At 38.6% G+C, this 8,657-nt stretch overlaps 1 pseudogene; it reads right to left on the bottom strand.

Moving 5' to 3' along the window:
• Positions 1-557: 557 nt before the first annotated feature.
• On the bottom strand, positions 558-1,049 carry LOC109941236 (uncharacterized; annotated as a pseudogene).
• Between the last annotated feature and the right edge of the window lie 7,608 nt (positions 1,050-8,657).

Raw genomic sequence — 8,657 nt, 5'->3', positions numbered from 1 at the left:
TGCTCAATCAATGCGGATAACTTTGGGAGCTAATTCAAAATAATGTGAGCAAGAGAACTTTTAGTGAGAGGGGAGAGGGAAGAAACAAATCGAATGGTGAAGATAAACACAAATGGACACGGCGATTTGTTTCTCGAGGTTCGGTTCCAAAGAACATACTCCCCGTTGAGTAGGCCACAAAGGCCGGGTCTATTTCAACCCTTTCCCTCTCTCAATTGTTCACCTACACCGGTTGAGTGCTTCTTCTTAATCTCACGGGTCACAAAAACCCCGCAAGGATCACCACACACTTAGGTGTCTCTTGCTTGCTTTACAAATCACTTGGAAAGTTTAGAAGGAGAAGAAGAAAGCAACAAGAGCAACAAATGAAACACAAATCACCCTTTCTGAAGTCACTAAACACTTTTGATCACTTGACTTGATTATGGCACTTGGAGAGGATTGAAGGCTTTGAATGTGTCTTTGGAGTGTATTCTTTGCTCTTGTATTGAGTGTAGAGAGTGGAAAGCTTGGATGATTTGAATGGTGGTGGTTGGGTGTATTTATAGCCCCAACCACTATTCAAGCCGTTGGCTAACTTATCTGTCGACGGGCACACCGGACAGTCCGGTGCGCACCGAACATGGCACTGTCCGGTGCGTGCCACATCAGCCGATCATTGGGGTTTGGAGATGTTGACCATTGAAGTCATCTGTCCTTGTGGTGCACCGGATAGTCTGGTGGCACACTGGACAGTTTGGTACGACCTGACATCGCAGATTGTCTCTGACCTTCTAACGCTTTCAGGCTGCGGTGTAGTCGACCGTTGTTTCGTGGACACACCGGACAATCCGGTGATTTTTAACCGAGGAGCGCTGCGTTTTCCCGAGAGCGGCCAGTTCGCTGGGCACGCTAGCCTGGGCACCGGACACTGTCCGGTGCACACCAGACACTCCGGTGCGCCATAGGCTGGTGCAAATCTATTTTGCTCCAAACTTGTAGAATTGCCCCCCAAGGTCATATTCCTTGTATATGTATATGAATTTTATGCACCTGAGAAAAGATGAGCTGGGCAAACTAGTTAGTCCATAAGGCTTGTGATGGTCGTCAAACACTAAAATCGATTTTAAGAAATAGTTGAGGCCATTTCCCTTTCAATTTGTATGATGTGCCTAAAATTTGCATTATTTTTTTATGCCCATGTCTAAAATTTTTGTACTATTTTTTTGCGCCCATGATTTTTTACTTCTAAACGTCGCCCACAAATACTGACATGTGTAAAATTTAAGATTGGGAAGTTAATTATTAGAAATCTACTGTGAGAAGATAGTATATTGGAGAAACAATATTTTAGTAGAACCTCTAACACATAGTTTTGGGAAATATATTTTAGAGAGACTTTGGAGATGCTCTTGCAAGCTAAATTTAACTATGTGGTTGTGCTACCTCGATCTGAAACCCTGACGGGAAGAACATATTATGTAGGAAATGAGACAAGCACTATCTTTTAGGGCTCAATCTGATAATCAAATTCTGATGGCATTGCAGGAGGCACTTAAGTCTAATTCTCTTACTAAGAGAGTAAAGACTGAAAAACTTAATCAAGGGGGTGTCATGTTAAGTGCCAGGAGGACTAATACAGATGAAGATATATTGTCCAAAGCTCAGCGTCTGGCAGCAAAGCGTAATTTAGAAATCAGTGAGTCTTCCTTCATTTCTTTTGATCCGAAAATAATTACTTCAAAATGTGAAAGATTGGGATTTCTCTTGGCAATACTGAAATGAGGTGCTGCATTCTGTGGTTTCTATTAAAAATATGGAGATTGACAGGCTCATGGTTGCTGCAAAATCCCCACCTCTTAATAGGGTAAATTCTTTTAATAATGACGAGGAAACTGAGGTAGATGCTGAGTTATCCCAAATTTCTGAAAACTGGGATGATGAAGCTGGGTTGGGTGCTTTAGATCGATGTTGTGAGCTTACTGTCGCGCCACGTAGAAAGAAAGCAAATAGAGCTTTTTTAAATGGAAAGGTTAATCGTCCTTCCAAAAAGCCTATTACACCCTCTAAAATTAGTTTAAAATGAAGGGTATTTTTTGGAATTGTAGGGTATGGGGGATTTGGCTAAACATAATTACTTATCCCAACTTTCTAGAGAACACAGACTTGACTTTATTGCTCTCATGGAGACGGGGCGTAGCTCGTTCTCAGAATCTGCTTTGCGACATTTTAGCGGGGGTGTTGATTTTCTCTGGCACCATATGCCACCTAGAGGGAGATCAGGAGGGATGGTGTTAGGTGTGCATCCGAGTGTCTATGACATTGGAGCTATTGACGAAGTGGATTTCTATTGTAAGTTCTAACTTCGAAATAAGGAAGATGGATTCATATGGGCCCTCTTTGCTGTGTATGGTCCAGCTCAAGAAGATTTAAAGAATGATTTCTTAGCTGAAGTTGCTGGTGTGTGCGGTGCTGAAACACATCCTTTTATTATAGGGGGGGTTTTAATATCATGCGAAGAGCGGAAGAAAAAAGTAATGATAATTTCAGCTACCGGTGGCCTAATTTATTTAATGATATCATAGCAAACTTAGAATTGCGGGAAATAGAAATGGTGGGACGACATTTTACTTGGGCAAATGGTTTGGTTCCACCCACGTTTGAAAAGCTAGATAGGGTTTTAATGAGTCCGGAGTGGGAACTTAAATTCCCTAATGTTACAGTTCGTGCGCTTGACAGATCTCGGTCTGATCACACGCCATTATTATTGAATGGCAAAGTCTCCACGAGCCTGGGAAATTACTCAGAGTTTAAATTTGAATTAGGATGGCTTATTAGAGAGGGCTTCCATGACATGGTTACTTCGATTTGGCAAAAAGAAAAATAAAGGAGAAACCACTATACAGATATGGCAGAACAAGATTAGGGCCATTCGGCAATATCTAAGGGGGTGTGCAAAGAATTCAGCAGGGTCAATAAAAAAAGAGAAGCAACAACTTTCATAGCTGATTGATGATCTCGATAAAAAAGCGGAATTTACTTGCTTATCGCCTAATGAGTTCAATACTAAAGCTTTTGCTAATGATAGACTTGCCAGTATTTTGAGAGAGGAAGAAATTCGTCACTTCCAGCGGGCTAAAGTCAAACACCTCCTTGAAGGGGACGATAACACAAAATATTTCCATTTAGTGGCTAACGGCAAGCACCGGAGACAAAGGATTTATTCTTTGGAGAATGATGACGGCACCTGTATTGTTGATGAGGAAGAGCTTAAAAATCACATAACAAATTACTACAAAAACCTCTTTGGGAAGCCAAATGCATCATCGATCGAACTTGATGAATCTATTATCCATGACATACCTCAAGTTTCGGATTCAGAGAATGAAATTTTAATCGCTAATTTTACTATGGATGAAGTTAAAAAGGCGGTATTCAATATGGAACATAATAAGGCTCCTGGCCCTGATGGCTTTCCAGCTGAATTTTATCAAGTTTTCTGGGAAGTTATTAAGTATGATTTGTTTGCATTGTTTGAGGACTTTCATAAAAATTCTTTACCGGTTCACAACTTAAATTTTGGAGTTATTACTCTAATCCCAAATAAAGACAACGCAACTAAAATCCAGGACTACATACCTATTTGCTTAATTAATGTTTCATTCAAAATCATCACTAAAGTTCTTACAAATCGAATAGGTCTAGTAGCAGACAGAATTGTTAGCCCCTCTCAGACAGCTTTTATGCCCGGTCGGAATATTCTTGAAGGGGTTATTATTCTTCACGAATCTATTCATGAACTACAGAGGAAAAAGTTAGATGGAGTTATTCTTAAATTAGACTTCGAGAAAGCTTACGATAAAGTGAAATGGAAGTTTCTACAGCAAGCGATGCGTATGAAGGGTTTCTCTCCATCTTGGTGCGCCTGGATCCAAACAATAGTTTCTGGAGGTCATGTTAGAGTTAAAGTAAATGATGGCGTATGTCCTTTTTTTGTACTTACAAGGGCCTTCATCAGGGGGATCCTTTGTCGCCAATATTATTCAATATTGTTGCTGATATGTTGGCAATTCTATTCACAAGAGCGACAGAGGATAATCAATTCAAAGGTATTGTTCTGCATTTGATTCCGGGGGGTTTATCTATCCTTCAGTATGTCGATGATACGATGGTTTTCTTATATCATAATCTGGAGCATGCTTGGAACATCAAACTTCTTTTAACTCTTTTTGAGCAAATGTCTGGTTTAAAAATAAATTTCCATAAAAGTGAGTTATTCTGTTATGGGTCGGCTAAGGAATATGATTTGCATTACTCACTTATATTTGGATGTGGAATTGGGTCAATGCCTTTCAAATACCTTGGAATTCCTATGACTCATAGAAGATTGAGAAATAGTGACTGGCAGGGTGTTATAGACTGATTTGAAAAGAGGCTTAGTACATGGAAGGCCAAATTCCTATCTTCAGGGGGACGATTGGTCTTACTTAATTCAATGTTAAGTAGTCTGTCTATCTTTATGATGTCTTTCTTTGAGATTCCGGTAGGCGCCTTGAAGAAACTTAATGCTATTCGATCCAGATTCTTTTGGCAGGGAGGAAGCAGTAAAACAAGATATATGTTGGCCAGGTGGCATATTGTTTGTCAACCCAAAGCATTAAGAGGCTTAGGTGTCTCTAATCTGGCTTTAAAAAATATTAGCTTACTCAGCAAATGGCTATTTAAATTACTCAATGAGGAGGGGAGGTGGCAACAGCTACTTAAAAACAAATACTTAGGACATAAATCTCTTACTCAAATATCTAGAAGACCGGACGATTCACACTTTTGGTCAGGTCTAATGAATATTAAGAATCAATTTCTTAGATGGGGTCACTTTCAAGTGAGGAATGGTCATGCTACCAGATTCTGGAAGGATATATGGTTAACCAGTTGACCTCTTAGTGAGCAATTCCCGAACCTTTTTAATATAGTGCGTAACAAATCGGCCTTGGTTGTAGACGTATTTTCATATTCAAATTTTAATTTATCTTTTCGCCGAACAATTAGGGGAATTAAAATGGTGGAATGGCACAACTTATTAAACTTGCTAACTATGGTTACTCTGAATCCGGCTAGGGACAATTTTGTTTGGGACGGTCATAAGAATGGAACTTTCTCTGTCCAATCGATGTACCGTCTTTTGATGAATAATCCTAACAGCAATCGGAGTAAGATGCTTTGGAGACTTAAGCTCCCTCTGAAAATAAAAGTTTTCCTGTGGAATTTATGTCGGGGAGCGATCCTCACTAAAGATAATTTAGCTAGAAGGCGTTGGAATGGTAGCTTGACCTGTAGCTTTTGCAACAACAATGAGAGTATACATCATCTCTTGTTGACTATTACATTGCCAAAAGTATATGGATAATCATTTACTTTGCTTTAGAAATAGACATGCCCATTAGCATTAATCATATTATCGGGTCTTGGGAATCTAATAAGGCTCTGGCATACAAAAAATATTACTGACTGGAATATCAGCTTTATTTTGGTCAATCTGGCTTTGTCGAAACGAGGTGGTGTTTAATCATAAACCAATACCATCAATTGTGCAGGTTATTTTCAGGGCTACTCACTGGTTCAGATTCTGGAGACTTCTACAGAAGGAGGAAAAGCACCAACAAATTCTCGATGCCTGTCGAGCTTTGGAGGTGATGGCGATGGAAGTTTTTGCAATGCATGGATGGCGCTCGAATGCAAGAATTGAAGATGGCTAGTGTTTTCTATAGTCATGTCATTTTGTTTTCTTTGAGTTAGTTTAATTATTCAAGCAACTGCTCTATGGTGCAATAATCGTTATGTAATGGTTGTACGCATTTGTATGCTAAAGCCGGAACTCTTGTTTCCATAATAAAAAAAGGGATGGAGGCGGCGGTGGGGCAGACAGGGCTTGAGCCTCCCTACCGCTGTGGAGCCTATGAACCCTCTATTAGAGTCTCTCTAAAATTTGAAGTTTGAAGTGTACACATACAATATAGAAGGGACTCCTATACTATAGTGATTTAGTTTAATCCCTCCAAAGGTTTTTTTTCTAGCTCTGCCTCTCACATTATGTCAACATGCCACTTTTCCAACTTTGTTGTGACACTACGTATGCATGTGACCCATATATATATGTGCGGCAGCGACCAAACACAGCAGGGATCGCATCAATGTCACTGGTATTGCTAGTGTCACATGATATGCACAATACCATGGATCATGTTCATGCAAAGCAAACTCCCTACAATCCGACATCTAGTAACGAACATTTATCTAGATAACCACATGCATGGCACCAAACATCACGAAATACCAGCAGAGGTAGTGTGAACGAACATTTATCTAGACAGCCACATGCATGGCACCAAACATCACGAAATACGTACTGTGATGAAATCGGATACTTATTTGGATATCAATTTTTTTATTTAATTATAAATAAATAGAATATAAATTCTACTATATAAATTTGTATTCTTGTTTTTAGCGTTGAGATTGTAAAGATTCATAAAATGTAAACCTCAAATTTATCTATATTTTCTCAAATGATAAATATAAAATTCGGATATCGATACAAATATCTTTTCACCTTTTTTGTTGTAGGTCTATCGAACTTGAGTTGGAACATAACTCCCTCAAGGTTAAGAAGTTCGACTCTAACTACCTAGGGGCAAGTTAGAAATTGTAATGGCCCTACAAATAAAAGGAGACTAGTTCAACCAATCTCATATGTTTAGTTTTTATGTATCTAGTTGTCATTCTCTAGGTCTACCGGTCTCGAGTTCCCTAGTTTTTTTTTGTTGAAATCCACAATAATACGAGATATTAATACTCTGATAATTTATGTGCTTTCTATAATCATTCCTCTATAGTAACCAGATCTTTGATGAAGGAACAAAGCAATGATTTATGGTAATTTTGAGTCCTTGAGGTGTGATCTTGAATCTTTTCGGTTTTTCCTTGTCTCGAATTCCCCTTCTCTTTTATTTTGTGTGATTTTGTTTTTCTACAGTTTTGAGGCTGATTAGGATGGCTAGAACCTGCAAGGATCTTAGAGGAACATATCTACTAGCTCGTTTGGTGAGATTCCAAACAAGCACGATTTCGCAGAATTTGAGCAAAGTTTGAAAAATCCCCAACCCAATCTAGACTTTTTTTTCAGATCTCAGGAATTTTGCTGATCTTTTGGGGATGAAATTTTATGGACACCTTCTAAACTACCTAACAAAAGTGTGTCCAAAATTTCATTTCAATCAAGTTTCCTTTGATTGCAATTTACCTTTTTCTTCGTTGATTGGGGCTACTAAAAATAGGATGCACGAAACTTTCTTGCCAACATCTAAATCAGGACGCGAAATTAGGCACATGCACTTAACTTTTGTGCTCAAACGTTGACGTTCCACGATCTGTGGGCTAAAACATTTTCTTGATTTGCTCTTTCTTCAGCTTGATCTGTGGGTTAGTAGCAGTGTCTATAAACTTTTCTCAATCCTCAAGTCAATAGCTTGTGGGTTATAGCGGTGCCTATAAACTTTTCTCAGTCGTCCTCATCGATAGATGCCTTAGAACTTGTTTGTTTTATATTATAATCACTCTAGATTATATAATCCAGTAGGTAAACAAACACCTAGATTATGAGTTCAGATTATATAATCTAAAGCCCAGATTATGATAATCTTATAATCTCCTCAAGAGTAGCTTATTTGAGATTATTTTGGCAAAAGACCCAGTACCCATGGTTATGTAGATAGAAATTACAATATATGTCATCCTTTTTTTCTCACCTCAAATAAACAAACAAGGGTATTATTGTCTTTGTGAATAATCTACATTTGTATAATCTAAACTACCAAACAGCTACATATAGATTATAATATATCTAGATTATAATCTGAATCATATAATTTAGATTATAATCCAAATTATATAATCTATAAGCTGAAACAAACAGACCCTTAGAGAATTTTAAGTCACTCTTTCTTCAAGGCTGTATACAGCATCTCTCTTATCTCACCTCACTTTTTATTTCAAACTTTACTACCTAAACAATACTCCCTCCGTCCACGTAAAAGTGGCGATTTAGTTTTTCTCAGACAGAATAAGATACAAGGGAAAAGACGCATGTGCCCCTAGTTTAAAGCTTGATCACATTCCAGACTTAATTACAATTTATGTCACCGCTTCTCGTTTCCTGCACCAGGCACACGTCCCGGCCTTCACCGCTCATCTTCTACAACTTTTTCCTTGGCGCCAAATACTGCGTTCCTTGGAAGATCAATGGTTCGAGAAAGATACGGCTGTGAGAACGGTGGAGCGTCGTTTTTACGTGGACAAGTTGAAAGGGCTAAATCGACACTTTTACGTGGACGGAGGGAGTACTCTACAGTGCAAAATAGACTATATGCACAATCTGCTCACAATAGCCTAATTAAATTGGAGAGCTCCAATTTTTTTGGTTTTTGGAGCGTTTTGATGTTGAGCTCAGTTGTTTGTGTAGCGATCTGTAGTCATCATCTTGGATATCTAGCCACCAGCAAGGATATATATCATGGTCGTAGAACAATGGTTATTTGGTAAGAAATTTTAATTGTCCCTCATTCAACCCCTACACAGTTGACTTTCTCGATCTTTCAAAAAAAAATGAGGCTCATGAATCT

This window comes from Zea mays, chromosome 7 (assembly GCF_902167145.1).
Source record: "Zea mays cultivar B73 chromosome 7, Zm-B73-REFERENCE-NAM-5.0, whole genome shotgun sequence".
NCBI lineage: Eukaryota > Viridiplantae > Streptophyta > Magnoliopsida > Poales > Poaceae > Zea > Zea mays.
Note: the sequence above shows the minus strand (reverse complement) of the source record. Positions and strands in the feature narration are given on the sequence as shown.